Source organism: Topomyia yanbarensis, chromosome 3, assembly GCF_030247195.1.
Source record: "Topomyia yanbarensis strain Yona2022 chromosome 3, ASM3024719v1, whole genome shotgun sequence".
Classification (NCBI taxonomy): domain Eukaryota; kingdom Metazoa; phylum Arthropoda; class Insecta; order Diptera; family Culicidae; genus Topomyia; species Topomyia yanbarensis.
Window position 1 is genome coordinate 150,675,018 of NC_080672.1, and position 18,561 is coordinate 150,693,578.

Here is an 18,561-nt window from a genome sequence, read left to right on the forward strand (position 1 = left end):
TCCGTGACTTAACTTTTTAACTTTTTTTAACAGCATAAAGTACAAATCTGCTTTACGCTCGTCCGGACATGCCGCAGACTGTGGTGATTCGCATTTGTAATGCTGAAAGATCCTGACTCCTGCGGTAGCAGACAAAGGGTTAAGTCGTAAGGAAACTCTAAGCTTGCTCACCTTTCCACGCTTTTCTCAGCTTCCTTCCTTCAACTCCTTGCTTGACCAAGGCTGTTGAAATTGCATGTTGAACCAGTTGTATGATACTTGGGAGTAGTACATCATACTCAACGTTCAACCTAAAGAGACTAAGATTATAGTATGATCAATAACGTAGATGGCCACGCCCATGCAGGTTTATTTTGGGACGGGGGGGAATATTAGTTCAACACTTGTGACTATTATGACCGAGAAATTCTCTGCATCATCGACAAGTGCCGCAGTATATGATTGGTATTAATAGGTAGGGAAATGAATCAGGATATATCTTGATAGATATTGTGATTTACCTAAATACTTACGCGCTTTATCTTTTCATTTTAGATCAAAGTATCCAGTAGAAATATGAATGCCGTTCGAATAGGCAATTTAATAATTATTCTTCCGCGGGGCGTTACATAAAAGAATAAAGTCGTGTGGAATATAATAGAGGTATCTATTCATCAATAGACAATATCATCTTAACAATATGTACGAAAGTCGCTCACGATCAATTTCTGAGAATTCGAAACGAGCAATTTGAACTCCAAACAGCCTGCCATTGGGAGTATTGCTTCTTATTAATACTTCAATGATCATTTCCGATATTTTCAGTACAAAGCAAGCAACAAAAATATAAAAGATATCCCAAATGAATGTGAAGAAATTCAATGTGAAACGTTAATGACAAGTTAGTATCTCCACTCTCCCTATCAAATTTTTTTTTCATAATTGGGTTAAATGCCACATTGCAAATGACATATATTATGCGTAATTAAGATAATAAACACAACGAAAAGGGCTATTGTACAACCGCCAGAAAAAACTTAAAACGTTGGTACACAATCGGCAATAGCGAATCGGAAAAGGTGTCATGTTAGTGATTCACTCAATACAGAATGGATAAAGACTATGATGCAAAACCTTAAGGTCCGTCCAGGTTAAGTCTTTGGTATGGAGTAATGCCTTGATCTAGGAACTTATAACATGTTATTAGTCGCCTCTTACGACATGGAAGCAGGTTCCCAGTGGTTCTATTTTTGGCTGAAATAATGCAAAAAGACATACGGCTTACTAAATTTTCCAAGCGTTTCATTTATTAAAACTTGTTAATGATTATGGCATGACTTGAAAATAACTTAAAGGCCGTAAGCAGATGAAAAAGCAAATAAAATCCCTATACTTTGCCACGAACCACATTTTTTCATCGTAATCTTAATGAATAACAGCGCTCTAAAATTTGATACGAAAATGGATTAATGCTTATTTTTAATTGTGAAGTAACGGAAAACAAATAATTTGTAACATTTGTAACATCAAAAATTCGAAAAAGTTTTTTGGACCACACCAACAGCTTGCATAGAATGTCTCACCCCTATTCTTTTTTACTTCTTTGAATCTACTTTCCAAAACAGTATTGTGGAAACCTTGAACTTTTATTAATTTTTGAGAAAACGCGTTTAAACTTATGTATCGTGACAGATATTTTCTGCTGTAGAGCAATTGCTCTATCAACATTGATTAAATTACGTCAAAAATGTTGATCATTTTCGACTCTGATGAAACTTTTTACCTTTCAACTATATAGGAAACTAAGTATTTTCCACAGGCAAGCAAACCGTTTTTATTCATGAGTTATATTTTAAAAGGGCGTATGAGGTCTTGAATGCAGCACTTTCAAAATAATATTGTTCGAAAATCGTCATTTTGTACAGCAAAACTATATTATAATGAGTTGTAGGGAATTAATTCTTTTAAGTGAATATTTTTTGGTGAAATTTTTCAAAAACGAAAGAAACTGTTAAAAAATGCAATTACAAAAAAACTATGTTATGAGTTTTTTTTGTTAACATACGCCTAACAGTAGAGGAAACTATAGTTGCATTATTAAGAAACTTTCAGTAAAAAGTTTTTTTTAATAACATTTTTAAGTATGCTTTTAAACTTTTTAGCAGAGATTACTGAGTAGGGAAAGTTTTGAAAATTTAGAGCCATAGTGTCTAAATGAGAACAAGGATGTGAAATATACAGATCGGAAAACTAGAAGTGGCAGGGTCATTAGAAACAGGTTTAAAATCTCATGGACTAATCTTATGTCTTCTGCTGGTAAGAGTCGACCTTAGGCAGAGTGACTACGAATCGTTCAAATCAACCAATCGCTAATTTTTTGAAGTACATACATGATGTTTGTTAATTTAAATATAATGGTGGTGGATATGCTCTATAGTCATGTATACATAAAAAAGCAATAATAATACTAGAATAGATATACGTGAAAGCAACTCCATGTTCAACGAAAGAAAAGGTAGAATATGATTAAGGTGTCATTATTTTTGCCCGACCGTGTATATAGCCCAGTTTTTTCGTAGAAAATGGATTGGATGAAGAACTTATATATTCTGTTCGCAAATCGTTAGTATTAATATGATTGTTGTTCTATTTTTTTAAGCCTTTTTCTTTTACTTTACCATTGTTTTGATTTGACTTTCGAGGCTTTTCGTAGTTATGTTATCCCATGCTGATGTGATCGTTATAGTGAGCCCTGCCACTGTTCCATATAGTTTGTGTTATCAAATACATCGCGAGACATCATATTCTAATTAATGATCACAATCGATATAATATTCAAGGAGAGTGATAAGGCTTATAAGAAATGTCTCATCACACAATTAGGTGGGTTAAAATCGTTTTTTTTTGTTTTATCATCAAAATTAAAGTTTTGAATAATTTATTGAAGCTAACCGTTAATTTCCAATGTAAGTGATACTACGGCTTTTAAATTGAATTTGTTTATGAGGCAGGGCAGTTCTTAGAGGGTGTGTGGCTTTAAAAGTGATACTAACATTCCAGTTGAAGCAATTTAAAAGTTTGTCATAAATTTACTACTGCTCAAAAAATTAAACATAAGTGATACTGATCCTCCAATTGAAACAATTTTGAGTGTTTTTTTTAATTTTCAACTACTCAATTTTCATTTAGCTGGAATTGTCCAATATCCATGGGCATTGCAAAAAACTCTCACATTGTGACAAATGTCAAAGTAAGCTCAGATGCCAAATTTCACATCATTTGGACAATTCCAGACTCCCGCCCACTTCTCTTAAATTTTTGAAATTGGTACTATGGGAAAATATGGAGGAAAAATATATTAAATGCCATAACTTTTGAAGTAGCAATCAGAAAATTACAATTTATACCTTTTTAAAGGAAATAACCTTAGTATTTGAATGGAGATATTTTTGTTACTAGAAAAATATGGGAATGTGGGGTACTGGGTCATTTTGGCCCCAAAATCCCATATTTTTCTGCTCCGTGATGCAAATCATACATATTTTGCAGTCTTTTCAATGTGAAAAAATCTAAGCAATCGAACGGTACCTTTTTGACCTTAGTCCGTATACGAGAAGTTGGGGTTATAGGGCCTTTTGTCATTCATATTAATTTTTATCATTTTTTCTTGCATCTATTATTCTTCAATCAATTTTCAAAAAATGTAACATGTTGAACGTGGAAAATTATTAGAAATACAACAAAAATAGATTCATTAGCGGTAAAATTCAGAAACATAAAAAATTTTGACATTAACTGTACAAATCACATATTTTTCATTAAATGTCCAAATACCTCAACTTCTCCTATTTTTCCAGAAATAAATCCCTAAGCGTATTTTACAGTAAAAAGTAGTAAATTAAATAATGATGTTGTTGTTAAATTGAGTTGATATGTGTGATTTTATGATAAAATGTGAAATTGAGACTATATGTCAGATAATTTGATATTTCTGAACCTGTTTTTAGTTTGTTTCTAAGGATTTTCCACGTTCAACAAGGTATAATTTTATTAAAATTAAGTGAAAAATTATAGAAATGTATGCATGAGAGAATATTGAAATTTAATATGAATGACAAATAGTCATATAACCTCAACTTCTCGTATTCGGACAAAGGTCAGAAAGGTTCCGTTCGATTTCTGAAATTTTTTCACACGGAGCAGAAACCCAATACTACACTTTCCCGTATTTTTCCAGAGACAAAAATGTCTTCATTCAAATACTAAGGTTATTTCCTTTAAAAAAGAGGTATAAATTGTAATTTTTTGATTGCTACTTCAAAAGTTATGGCATTTAATATATTTTTCCTCCATATTTTCTCATAGCACCAATTTCAAGCGAGGTGGGCGGGAGTGGCATCTGAGCTTACTTTGACATTTGTCACAATATGAGAGGGAGGGCCTTTGATAATTAAGAAAAAAAATTGCGATGCTTTAATGGTAATAGACTAGCTGAATTATTTCTTATTGAAAATGAAAAATATTCGAAATCTGTTTTTCATTTCAAAAGACCACAGGAATTCTCTGAGGACTGAAGTGGTTTTATTTGTGATTGGTTAACTATACTGGGCTCGCGAAAATTATTTCATGTTTAATATCGCTTGGGTCATGTCTTGTACATAACACTCTATTTTCTTTCATCACCATCACCATCACCATTACACCATCCATATTCGCTAGCATTGAAAAAAAAATTGAACGTGTACGGGTCGTCTTAGGATTATAGATAGCTTTACCACAACTTTATGGACCACAAGTTCTGCCGAATTTCAATTTTCGTTTCTGCCAGCACTGCCTAGTCAGAAAACTCACTCTCTTCGGAAAATACAGGCCATTCTCGTGGTTTTCCTTGTTTCTCTCTCATTCCGGCACGCGCGCATTCTGTGAGTGCTTGATCTTCAACCCCACATCTTCATCGTTGCTCTACAGCCCGGCAAATGACGCTCAACTCCACTGAGAGTTCCGCTCTGGTTGCGAAGGTAACGCTCTCTGAGTTCATATCGCGGTTACTCACATCTTTCACCGTAAACGAAGCCAGAAGCATGCTGCTTTTCATCTTCTAATAATTATTTTAGTCGTATTTCGATCGCGGAAAGTAAACGTTTGTTATTGGTCGAATTGTTCTTTACTTGGTGTTATGTGTGGGAATTTGGTTGATACTTTTTTGTCGGATCCATCACTCTGACTGCGATACGAGGCGCGATTCTGTTCGGGCCGAACTATGGTGGTTTTGGCAGTGAAGTACTGTTCATGAGCGATCAGGTGATCTTCGTCGAATAATTAAGGCTCAAGTTACCTCAAGGCTTGGTAGTATGCGTAAGAAAAATTGTGTTCAGCTTTGCCACCAGATTATCCATTTAAACCTTTTCAAAACTCTAAAAGAAGAATATCAGTCGATTTATTAGATCATCACGATTCAATTCATGCAAAATACCTGCTGGAAAAACCATCGGCTTAGCTGGATGGTGCTTTTGAAAAAGTGGCTGTGATTTTTTATCACACTACCACACCGAGCTGGGGTACGCACCACAACTGCGCAATGAAAAAACCACAGCCACTTTTTCAAAAGCACCGTTTAGCTAAGCCGATGGTTTTTCCAGCAGGTATTTTGCATGAATTGAATCGTGATGATCTAATAAATCGACTGATATTCTTCTTTTAGAGTTTTAAAAAGGTTTAAATGGATAATCCGGTGGCAAAGCTGAACACAAATTTTCCTACCCACACTACCAAGCGTTCAATTCTAACACATGCTTAAAAAAGGTAACTTGAACCTTAAAGTGCTGCAAAGTCAGAAAATAGTGCATACAGTGCTATTGTGTAATCAGAGAGAGCCGGTGCGTGTGTTGACTTACCTTGCGGTGACGATAACTACAACGACGTTACGAGAAGTATCTCTGGCTTCGACCGTTCGATTGGAGAATGGGAGAAAAGAAAGTGTGCACAAGTCAGACGGAAAGTTGAATAAAACCAAACAGTGATAACAAGTGATTGTTTTGTATGGCAACTCCCGGCGGTAACGGAAGAGTGCATAATACATGTGTGTCTCTGATAGCGTCACAATCACTGCAATTGGATGTGATTTCTCAACACAAGTTGAATGATTTCCGTCAGAGTTTTAGCAGCACAAACAATAAGTGCTATATTTTGCCTGTTTCTGGTTCGACCGCAAAACTCGTGTTGTGTGTGGGTAATAGTTTTTTTGCGAAACCAGACGTGTTAATTGTACTAATGTGATGATTGTTTTTGTGTACACATCAAGTTTTATTCGAAATTGAAAATAAATCGAACTCACGGCTGTTCGTCGGCAGAGAGCTGGTTCCGTTTGTGAATAAATATTTAAAAAAAACAGCAAGAAATCATGCCCTAGGCGTCGCCATGACAAATGTGTATTTGATGTTGAATTAAAATCGGAGTGCGTTTTTGTGACCTATATTGTGCGACGAGAGAAGAAATAGCAGTGTGACCGAGGAGAAGCGACCACACACACCCGAAAGGAGCGCAACCCGGAGAAGACGTAAACGAAAATAAGTTTTTAAAATTCAAAAAAGTGTTCATTTGTGCCCAAGGAATAATAATCGACAACGTTGCGGTACCAGCAGCAGCAAAAGCATCGTGCGGCTTTACACAAGAAGTCGGATGAAAGCGTTGGGTCTTTGAGCCGGTCGGTGAGCGGTGCAAAGAAAGGTGAGATCTCATTAAAGAAAGTTTTTCGAAACCATTTTCTTTTTGTTTTGGTTTGAATATTTCTCTTCGTTTTGTTTTCGTGCAAGCTCCTTATGTGTAGATCATTGATATATATCCTCAGGCTATCAGAAACATCTGTGGGGCTCAAAAACTCGACCAATTTCGGCATGTAGTCCGAAGGGTAAAGCTGACTACTAGACCGAACGAAGTCCTAACGTGATAACACCGAAATTAGAGGGGGTAAGGGTTTCAGCGTGAAAAAAAAACATTTTTTGCGATTTTTTTAGAACTTTGCGTGAAGTGAATTGATCAAAACTTTTAATAACATGCTGTAATTTTTCTATGCAAAATATCGATTAGCGACTCGGTGACGTAGCTTTTTGTAGAACGTCTCTGGAAAAACATGATTTGCGGTGTTACCTGTCATTCAAAAACTACTTAACCGATTTCTTTTAAACTCTGCATACACATTCTATCTAAATATACCTAACCCCTACGTTGAGCTTTCGAGTTAATTTTTCAATAAGGGTTTTTTTTACTCATTTTATATAAAAATTTCCTTTTTTCACGAAAAATTGTGCTTTTTTATGATTAAACACCCCCTTAATCAAAAAATTATATCAAAAACTCAACGTAGAGGTTAGGTATTTTCAACAAAGAATGGGTATGCAAAGTTTGAAAGAAATCGGTTAAGTAGTTTGTAATGCTAGGAAACACCGCAAACCATGTTTTTTCCAGTGACATTGCACAAAAAGCTTCGTCATCGAGTCGCTTGTCGATATTTTTGCATGCAAAAATTACAGCATGTTGTTAAAATGATACACTATAATGTACAAAAGTTTTGATCAATTCGCTTTATGCAAAGTTCTAAAAAAATCTCAAAAAAAGTTTTTTTTGCTCGCTGATACCCTAACCCCCCCCCCCCCCCTCCTCACTTAATTTTTTTATTTCGATTATAGAAATTTTAACCTTAAGGTCATTCGCCTATTCGGGTTAGAAAAATCTCTTATGAAAAATTTCTAACCCTATTGTGCAGGGTCGGGACTCGAACCCAGGTGCGCTGCGTACAAGTAGGGTTCGCGGTTGCGATAATTACCGCAACCGCGCGGTATTTACCGCACCCGCGCCACAAAGTCTGCGGTGCGGGAATACACTTTTTCCGCGGATGTGGTGCGGGAAATGAGCTTTCACCGCGCGGTATTTCTGCAACCGCACTTCAAACAATAATTGCTAAAGTCTGCAGTCTCCATCAAAAAGTGAATTTAAACTATGACTTTTACAATTTGAGAAGAATGCAACTAGATTTATTTTATAAACGAATGTTTAACAATGCCATTATTAGAAAAACCCCTCTGTCAGAACCTTTGAGTTTTACTTATTACCCTACAATAGTGAAACATAAAAAACATTTAATTGCTCTAATTTCCATACACTTGACAATGATTTGAAAAGAAATCCGAATGTAATCTGTATTCGACCTATCGCTACTTGATTTTTTTTTACATTTCTGCAGTCGGTTTTATAAGACTGTTTCTCAAAAAGTATACTACATATTTTTTTAGCGTACGTCCATTGTTCGTCAAACTGGGAATATTTTCTAACAAATTGACAACTAATATTTTTCAGTTAGAAGTATTTTGTAACTTTTTGAAAGTAGAGCTTTCGAAGTTAGTGTTTTTACAGTGTACTGTATTGCGATTTTTTTTTGTAATTCTCAAAGCCTCCCTTGATATTGTGACAAGTGTCAAAGTTAGCGCAGATGCCTAATTTCGCATAGTTTGGACAATTTTTGACCCCTGCCAACTTCAATTGAAGTTTTTGCCATTGGCATTATGTAAAAATATTTGAAAAAATATATAATATGCTAGAACTTTCGCACTAGCCATTAGAAAATCGCAGCTCATATTTTTTTAAGAGAGCAATCTTAGTATTTGGATAAGAATACATCCGTTTTTGAAAAGTACGAAGTTAGGGTTTTGGGGTATTTTTTTCCGAAAATCCTCTATTTGTAATAACATTTCTGCTATATGCTGCAAATCACGCATTTTTGCAATTTTCAAATGTTCAATAACTCTGTACTGGTTAAGATGGGTTGGATTCCTGATTAGATGTTATGTGTAGAACGAGTTTTTGTCAAATTTGGCGTCGTTCGTATTGATGAAATTCAACATGTTTTATATCACTGTATTGGGTACTATATAGAAGTATTGGTGTTTTCCATTAATTTTTTTGTGAATTTCCTTTAAGGATTAAAGGTGATTTTTTCTACGTAAATGTGAAACCCGTTTATTTCATTTTCATGTGTCACAGTCATTGCGAATATAAAAATTGAAAGAAAAAAATATACAACTTCCATTATTCCATTTTTTCAATTAACAGAGCGATAATTATTGCGGCGAAAAAACGTTTTTCTATGTATAATGATGAAATATAGCTACACCTCATAGGACTTCAACGCTATGCTAATATTTAGAGAAATGTCAATGTCCGGTGGTAAACAAATTATTTTGAAAACCTGCTTTATACCAAAAGTTTGGTGGTGTCCATCTTATTCGAAGTGTCCGTCTTCGGCACATTTCCCCTATAAACCACTCAAGCTTAGTTTTTCCGAGGCTGGGAGGGTCAAGTCATAGGAACGAATCGACTAAGCTTGACGATTTTTACACTACACCGGTACTGCACAAGGTAAACACAGAAACGCTATTATTATGTATTTTTTTGCTAAAAGAATTTTTAAACGAAAATGTATGAAGTTGAAAAATTTTAAATGCAGTTTATAATCTTATAGTCTTTGTGAAATTATACTATTGCTGGTGCTAGAACAAAGAACCCATCCGCGCTACTCAAAATATTTCACTCGGCGATATTTTTTTGAAATTTCGGATAGTTTAAATGAAACTAGCTCCTGGAAGATTTTCTTAGGTTCTGTCATAGTGGACAAAGTACATATAGAATAGTTATTAATAATTCTATCAATTATGAATATTTCCATTTGAGTCTTAAATGTTATTAATTTAGCAATTGTAGTAAATAGTACATGTCATTGCGGAAGACTACATAAGTTTTGTGAAAAATTATAATTTGGTAAAAGTTCGATAAGTTGAAATATACAGTAATTCAAACTTTGATCCAATTTATCTTGAAATTTATAAAATGGCACTTGGTTCGGTCTGACTAAACACCGACAATTTGTTCCAGAAAAAAACTAGCTCGTAATATATTCATGAACATTCTTATATGCAACTGGACTGCGATCCAAAGTTACTCGCTTTTGAAACAGAGCTATGGGTGAATATTTCCTACGACGTGATGTACTTTATCGCGTTTTTGCGCCTTATGTTTTTTTTGCTTTACAGTCTCGATAAGACTCGTAAGCAACGGTATACAGTGTGATCATGGTCAACTGGAACCTAGAAATTACAGCTCTGCTATCAATTTTCTGATTCGCATATATATTTTGCTTTTGAACACAAATACAAGTCTACAACTTTCGCGTGAGCTTTAAAGCCGGAAAGACTACTAATAGTTTAGATGAATTTATTCAATTTTTCATGATAACTATACACAGGATCTACAACTACGAAACAATTGTAAATAGAGTAGACGACTATAGCTGTTGTCTTATGTAGTTAACCTCTGGCTGAGGGATGCATTTGGCTACAGGATGTCTCAGCATAGGCGTCACAATATTTTATTTTTTTCAGCAGGGTAGAATAAAATTTATTAATGTTCAGAAAGTACATTGACAACTCATTTCCTCAAATAAATGGCTAATGATTTATCAGCACTCCTGGACCAAACATAAGATACATTTTAAAACTTCATTTGAGAATAATCAGATTTTTAAACGAGTTCTGGAGTTAGAAGTGAGTAAGTTTGCGTGGTATTTGCAATACAAATATCATTTGTCTATACATGTCTTAGAAACCCATAACGTGCGCATAAGATCCCACGACCACTAATCACTTCGAGATATGTCGTAGTCATTGGATCAGACTGATGGGATATAGTACTGTTGTGAGGGGTGGGCGATTGGGCATAGCATAGTGGATAAATGGACTGCCGCAGCTTTGGTGGCCACCTCGTCTGGCGTATTCTCAGCAGTTTTACACCGCTTCGCAGACCCGTGGGCACCAAATTTTTAAAGGGGGAGGAGGGGTTTAAACACTGAAACTTGGAAGATTTTGTTAGAGTCTTGTGTGCCAATTGGGACAATATTTGTTATCGAGAAAGAATCTTCAACAGGCACCACTGCCGACTGGCTCTTGATAGTGTCAGATTCTTACTGCAGTGGTTTGTAGTAAGCTTCCCGATTAAACCTAAACCTCTTGTTTCTCCCAATCCTTATTCTTTCGGGGCCACCGTTAGATATTACTTCAGGAGGGATTCTACTATTCCTGTTTTTGTTTTGTGTTAATCGTTCGTGTTCTTTCTATTGCTACTGTGTTTTGCTTGCTTTCCAATCTTCTAACAACGACTAACCTGCTCAGGTTTGCTGCATATATTATCACCTGTCGAAACATATTAACTTACATCGCCTTAGGACCACCTTCTTATCCTTCTTGGAACTACTAGTCCCTATTAATCTGCTTACTGGTGCTGAGAGTTACCCAGCGGCGGTATTTCTCCCGATACAGACGATTGTTTTCGTGAGTACGGTGAGACCACCAGCGGTGAAATTTCTCTACGCAACGATGTTTGATCAACGCTCAATGTTCTTTGAATAAATTACGAATTCTTAGACGGCTAGGCACATAATTTTTTTTTTTTTGCGAAAGTAATTATGCGGATACGTCACGTTGAGAAATAATGTCGTTGCTAAATCAAAGCATGGGAAATGTGCGGCGTTCTTTGAGTGTTTGTATATTAATGAGCAGGGATGCCAAAGGTACTGGTAAACTACATTTTTTTTCGGTATATTTACATTTGCACAAGCCGTACAGCCCGCCAATGTCATATATACAGGTCTGGCAAAGATGGCACTTTGGTATTCGTAAGATGAATCTTACACGAGTGGTGTGAGTGATCACAGTATAAATCGATTTGCTTTCGTCATAGCGGTCGGTCCGCTCCCATTGAATCGTGTGACCGCTATGACGTCGACTCGTTGTGCTTCTGGATTGTTTACATATTTTTGGTTGCCAACACTAGCAAACCGTGTGTTCTGCCACACCTATATATACCTCATTGACAGCCCGCTACAGCGACGCATCACTACAGCTCTTGCCAGAACGGTAGCCAAACCGAGCACATTTTCCCATACAGCAGTAGAATAAATTTTTGTTTTGCTGCTGTACTCCAACTGCTCGGTGAGAGTGTGGCGTAGTAAAGTTTGTTCTCTCGCTTTGTACACTTTTCTCTGCATAGTCAAAGGGAGAGGTCCGCACACGAAAGCGATGATGCCGGTCGTGGCGTAAACGAACCGCATTTATTGTCGTAGTTTCTGGTTGAAAATACTGAATAGATTAAAAATATTAAAAGGTGTAAAATAAGGAAAGAGAAGCTGTACCGCTAGCGTCTGGTGGCCGTACTGGGGGCAGTATTTCTGTGTCATGTTACTGCTTTGCTTACAGACTGCCGTACAGCGCTAGGCGTGCTGCAATAGCGAACGATAGCAGCGTCAAAAGAGAAATGAGAATGTAGGCAGAAAAATTAAAGCCGCAGAAAAGGTAGGCATTTTGCATCCTTGTTAATGAGCATGCAACGTGCTTTATACGATGGAAGAGAAATCTCGTCCAAATTTGGTTTACGAAGTGCGTACAAAAGAAATTGTTTTTGGATTGATTCGATGCGATACGTTCATACAGAACAGTGTATGGGTTCCATACTACGCTGAAATATTCTAAAATTGGTCTGACATATGTATTGTATAATGATTTTATGGTGTCGGTTTTGTAATGAAAATGCCACAAACTTCAAAGTGAATGATTGTGGAAGGCTTTAAATTTGAAGCTTGATTACGGTAAAATCAACTGAAAGTTGGCATTTGAAAATGAAAATTCGTAGGTTAGTAGCGCAGCATTTTTGCGATGTTCGAATTTTATCCATCGCCGGTCAAAATATGAATCAAGGCATCAAATTAAAACCCAAAGCATTTAATGTTTTATATGTACATGTATTTTTCCATACGTTGTACAGGAAAATTAATAACTTTTTTTCTTCTTTCTAAAAATATTTTAGTATTTTTTTCTCGAGAAACATGATTGCAAAAAATGATGGGTTATAAAAGTAAATCAATAAACTTAACAATTCGTACACCTTTTACACACTTTTTCAAATGAATTAAGAACGTAAAGAACTCTAGCTTTTTGGCCGGCAATATAAACAAAATATGTAGGATTTTGTACACATTTAGCAAAATTAATTTTGGATAGAATTTGTGTGCATTTTGCTATAATACTAGCAGCAAACTGTAGTAGGTACTCGGTTTTAACAAGAATTCTGCCAAGAATACACATTTTTTAGCTCGACTTCTGCCAGAGCTTTGTTCGTCTCTTGTAATAATTGTATCCGGAAGATATTGTGATGATTTTGGTTCGGCTCCCATTAGAGATTTTATCGCGTTTTACTTGGTTCCGGTCTAACAAAAATCGGATGGAACGGCTTTTGACGGAGGCTTTCATATCTAGAGTGGCTGTTGGTTCGATTCCGAAGATGTTTTCAAAATACTAGAAGATGACTTTCAAATTCGAGCCAATATAAGTGGCTCGAATTTGAAAGTTATCTTCTAGTATTTCCGAAAATCGATTTGATTAATTTTGGATTCAAAATGATATATATGTTTCTGTTTAGGTCTGCTGGAACATGAACAGTTTCTAATTTGAACAGTGAAATAAATTTAGTGACAGATGTGTTTAAACTAGCTATGGATAGTAATAAATGAGATATGGCTTTCTTGAATGTTGCTCTATTCGAGCCACCATGATATCATCAAATCACCACAAAATTTGCTTATGAGTTCATTACGGGAGCTGTCAATTTGTCCCAGGACTGCTGCCACCCTAGTGGTTAGTGCAAGCACGACCGTGCATTTGTGTCTATGGTTCTTATGCTTGCGGTTAAAATTCGTGCAAAACGTGGCTCTGCTGTTCGACCTCTGCTCTTGGCGCAAAACACTGCTCAAAAGTAAGATTTCCACGCATGTGTATGGGGATATGATGGAAGAGCGAACATAAAAACACAGAAAACCTCAAATAACAAACATGCGCGCATGCATGGAATTCAATTTTCCACTTGCCGACCAAAAATAGGCGTGGGAATTTACCACCTATAACATAACTCATAATTAGTTCCAATCACGAATGGAGGGGACGGTAGGCGCGGGAGCGGATCGCCGCGTTGGTAATTATTATTTCGTTTTCGTTTAAGCCGATTCTCACCGGCCAGGTAATGCAGATAATGCGAACCTAGACTAATTTGCTTCAGACCTATGAGCAATAACATGAATCATGAAATGTGTGTACTTTCTTGTGAGCGTACGTGAGTGTGGCTGTGTTGCCTAGGTCTGTGGAATAAGCCACTGTACGAATGAGAAGAGAAAAAGTGGCGTTTTTATCGTAAGAGACAATATTGAAAGACACTCTCCTGCGAAAATTACAATCATCAGATTTTTTTTTTGTTTTGATTATAGAGTTTTTAACCTTAGGGCCATTCGCCTCTTTTTCGGGTTAGAAAAATCTCTACAGTCGAATTTCTAACCCTATGTGCGGGTTGGGAATCGAAAATAATTAAGTTGCGTACGAGGCAATCGATTAACCAATACGCTATGCTCGCCCCTTAGATTATATTTAAAAGTTTAAGCTTTTAGCATATAATACATACAAATGGACTTTTGGATCTAATTCCAAGCTTAGGGTAAAGTGATTAGTTATCTGAACCGAATTTTAATGGTTTAGTAAAGGGATAGTGAAACATAGGTCGTAAAAATTTCTAAATAAGGTTTTTATGTACTATCAATAGAATTCCACAACAAAATAAATTAACCTTAGTATATGTTATTTACTTTTATTGAAATATCAATAATTCAGACTCATATCCGAATATTGAACATCTAACATTTTTCGAGCTATGAAGCTCTAGCCATATTTTTATTTTGTTTTGATTATCTGTTGTGACGAAAGTTGACGAATGCTGAAAAGGTATATCTCTAAAATTGTAAAAAAATTTTTTGAATAGTTCGTCTATAAGAAAGTATTGAAAAACTTCAAATTTCACGGTATAAACTAACCAGGTCACGTGATTCGGGTCGAGTATCCTTTGAAACGATTCGAACCTTTTCGGTATGGCTCATACCCACTGTATAAACCAAACAATTGGCCATCTCGCTTCTGTTACGCTATCATTGCTTACAACATTTCCTTTTCCAAGCTCATTTCAAATGAGCCCTTTGGATCAAAGCAACCTATTTTATCAACTTTGTAATGCAGATGGAAGACCCACGTTTTGTATCATAAATGAAAATATTTTTATCCCTATTTTCGCTTGATGATTTTCTTGCAGGTTTTCGAAAATTTCAGGTTTATATCATATTATTTAGAGGAATACTTGCTTTAAACATTATTATTCACTGGTAAAAATACAGAATTGATCATTACCAAGCGCAAACGTAAAACAAGATAATAGATGGATTTTTCTAATTCAATTCTATTCGTCCAAATAAGGACGGTTTGCTGAAAGCTGTATCTTGTAATTCGGGTCGAGAATCTTATGAAACGGTTCGAATTTGTCGGCACGAATCATACGCACAGTACAAACCTGCAATTCTCCATCTCGTGTCTGTTGCACAATCATCGCTTGGACCTACGAACATCCAAATTCTTGCAGTACAGAGACGAACGTTTGCTGATACCTTGGTTTTGTGATTCTAGTTGGGAATCCTATGAAACGATTCGACGGCACGCTCGTGCGCATAGTATAAACCAGCAATTTGCCATCTCACTTCTATTACGCCATCATCGCTTGGGCCTACGGACAGTAAAATTCTTCCAGTGCGAACCTTCGTCTTCCGTGGCTCATGTCGAATAAGAGATAGAACAACAATCGTACCAGTAGTAGCAACAGTAATAATCTTACTCATTTTGTCAACAGTGTAAGCATGGTAATAAAGAAATTCGGTCAGAAACATTTTTTTCAAGTGATGAAATTTGTATGACGCTTATGAGTGTGGAGATGAGGTCTGTGTTAGGAAAAATCTTGCTAGAGTTTGGGAAAATTGCATTTTATTGCCTGTTTTTTTGCAGATTTCCGCATTTTTTCAATAGTGTAGGGAAACATGGGGCGACTTGACCAGGTTTTCAGCTAAAACTGCATAAATTTCTAAAAAAGCATTCAATCCCTCAAAAGTCATTGAGATATAATGTGCAAAGTTATTGTGCGTCTTCATGATTTTTTGCAGAATTTTTAATTTAATTTTTGAGAAGTTACAAAAGCTTTTCTCTGATCGTTTTTTTTGTCAAGTCTTCCCACTGCGGGGAGACTTGACCATGGCGTGGAGAGACTTGACCAAGAGAATTTAGAAAAATCATAAAAAAAATAATGGCATAAAACATACTGTAATTATTTATTTCCATATTGTCAAAATCCTTAGGTAGCAGTAAAAAATATAAAAGGGTTACATTTGATAAATTTCGATTCTTTTAATGCATTTCTTTTTAAGGATTAACTGTACTGCTAGTATTGCATGTCCACACGTCACGAAATCAGTCCTACTATTACTAACTTTGATTACTAATACTAAAATATAAAGACTTATGTTTGAAGTGGGATTTTTTGTGGCGTGATTAACATTAACAGTAGATACCAAAGCATAATAAATATCAGGAACTTTAAGGACCGGCGGAACACCTTTGCCCGCGTGGGTAGTAAGATTCGAAGTGATTTCTCCTCGTACTGATGAAAGTTCAGATATGGCGTGTGTAAGTGAAAATTAAAATTCCCTGAGAATATCTGGTGGTTATTTGGAAACACTCTTTGTGTTGTCCGACGGCTTAGCGAAAATGTGTTTGTTTCTATTACTTTTGGGTAAGATTCTATTGCCTTTTTGGTAACAGACCATGCAATTGCGCATTGCGGTATTTAACTCATATTACCGTAGGTAATATGGGTATTAGGTTGTAAACGGTGGAATGACGATGTAGGATAATTCGGTCGATTAGTATTAGTATTAGTATCGAGTCAAACCAGCCGAAATTCTGGCGGATTTCTACCCAAATTCAGGCCGGAATCTGCACCAATTTTGGCAGAAATAGGCGGAATTACGGATTTTTTTATAGAGTAACTTGGATAGTGAAAGAAAAATTTTAGGCAGTTTTCGGATCCGGTCTAGTTTCCGGATCCGACACAGCTCCCGATTTGGATCTGTTCTCAAATTTGAACCTCTCGGATCTGGATCAGCTTCAGGATCTGGACTAGTTCCCGATCCGGACCAGTTTCCAGATCCGGACAAGTTCCCGAATCTGGACCAATACCCGGTAATGGACCAGTCCCTGGATCTAGCATATCCCCTTTTCCCCTTACCAGTTCAGGACTTGAACCAGGCCCAGATTTGGTGCTTAGATCCAGACAAGAGTCTGGATCCGGACTCTCGGATCGGATACGTGGATCCAAACTATATGTCATGCTTTCCATACATGACTGAAAGGGTTGTTAATGTTTTGTGCAGTCGCTACCTTGCTGTTGACGTTTGTGATAGAAAAAACAAATTCAATTTAACTGCGACCGAAATACCCCACCACTATTCCGAGTCGGCTTTTTCTGACTGTGCTTTGAAGCTAGCCGATGGGTATCTCCGGCGACCGACATCCTTTCAGACTTAGTGGAGGTCGATTTGAATATTTCTCCGATGATAAAAATAATACCAATAAGTTTCATTTTCGATACAAATTATATCTAATAAAACCGGCCCCCGGATAGTCTACTTCCGGACCAAAGACAAGCAATTCAACGTCATTGATAAATTTGCATGAACTAACTAAACAACACTCGACCGTGTACGAAAAAGTATTTTGTCTACCGCCCGGGAAGTAGAGATTAATGGTGTAGTCTCCGAGAAGGGCCTTGAATGCGAAATAGGGGGTGGTTCTCTCCAGATTCCTGTGCTTCAGTCAGTGTAAATTCTGGTATGCAAGTAATTGTGTTCAGTAAAAATCGAGGAGTATTAGAAAACATATTTCCCATCTGCCTCATTTTTAGCCTTTCGCCGGATTTGTTCTTCCAAAATTTGTTCTTTTGAACGGGGCTCGTCTACTTGTTCGCCTTTTTGTAACCCGGGGCATGACCTGAAGAACCCATTGTAGAAATAAGGCACGGTGTGGAAAATGCGGAGAGGATCAAGACATTGGCTCCTGGTCTCGGAAAGTCCACATGGGACATCCAAAACTTCAAGTGTCTCTATATTTCAGTCATTTTATTTTTCTAGGTTTACTTCCGACGTAGGTCTTGTTCAATTTTAGCATTATTCGCCATGACCGAAAACAATATTGAGGAGCGTTTTGGGGATCAAAACGTGCTATTATTTCAATCGGATTAGCCTTTGCTCGGTACCAGGTATTGAAGTTGTCGCTTGTTAAATCCGAATCATAGGCAAAGATTTATGGGTATTCTTTCCATATACATCGCACCTCAACTGGTTCGAGAAGATTTCAACTCCCCAGGCATGTCATGGGGTTGTCTTCATGCTGATAACCGATCTATCTTACTCCATGATATTCGCGACAATTTCAGTATGACCATGTTGAATACAGTGGAAATGGCACGAGTGCCTACCAGCGCGGCCAAGTGCATTAGATTTATCGTTGTACTCTACCTCATTAGTGTGCCCATTGATTGAAAGAGCTACGCGTCCACTATATCCGAAAC

The 18,561-nt window shown here is 36.6% G+C and overlaps 1 protein-coding gene across 2 annotated transcripts in view; it reads left to right on the forward strand.

The window, feature by feature from the left end:
• The first annotated feature begins 5,799 nt into the window (after positions 1-5,799).
• The window catches only part of LOC131693109 (mucin-3A-like), a 273,267-nt gene continuing 260,505 nt past the window's right edge, over positions 5,800-18,561 (forward strand). For both annotated transcript variants that reach the window (XM_058980665.1, XM_058980664.1), the window contains exon 1: positions 5,800-6,705. The gene's annotated coding sequence lies outside the window, so the exon portion shown is untranslated. The remainder of the gene's footprint in view (positions 6,706-18,561) is intronic.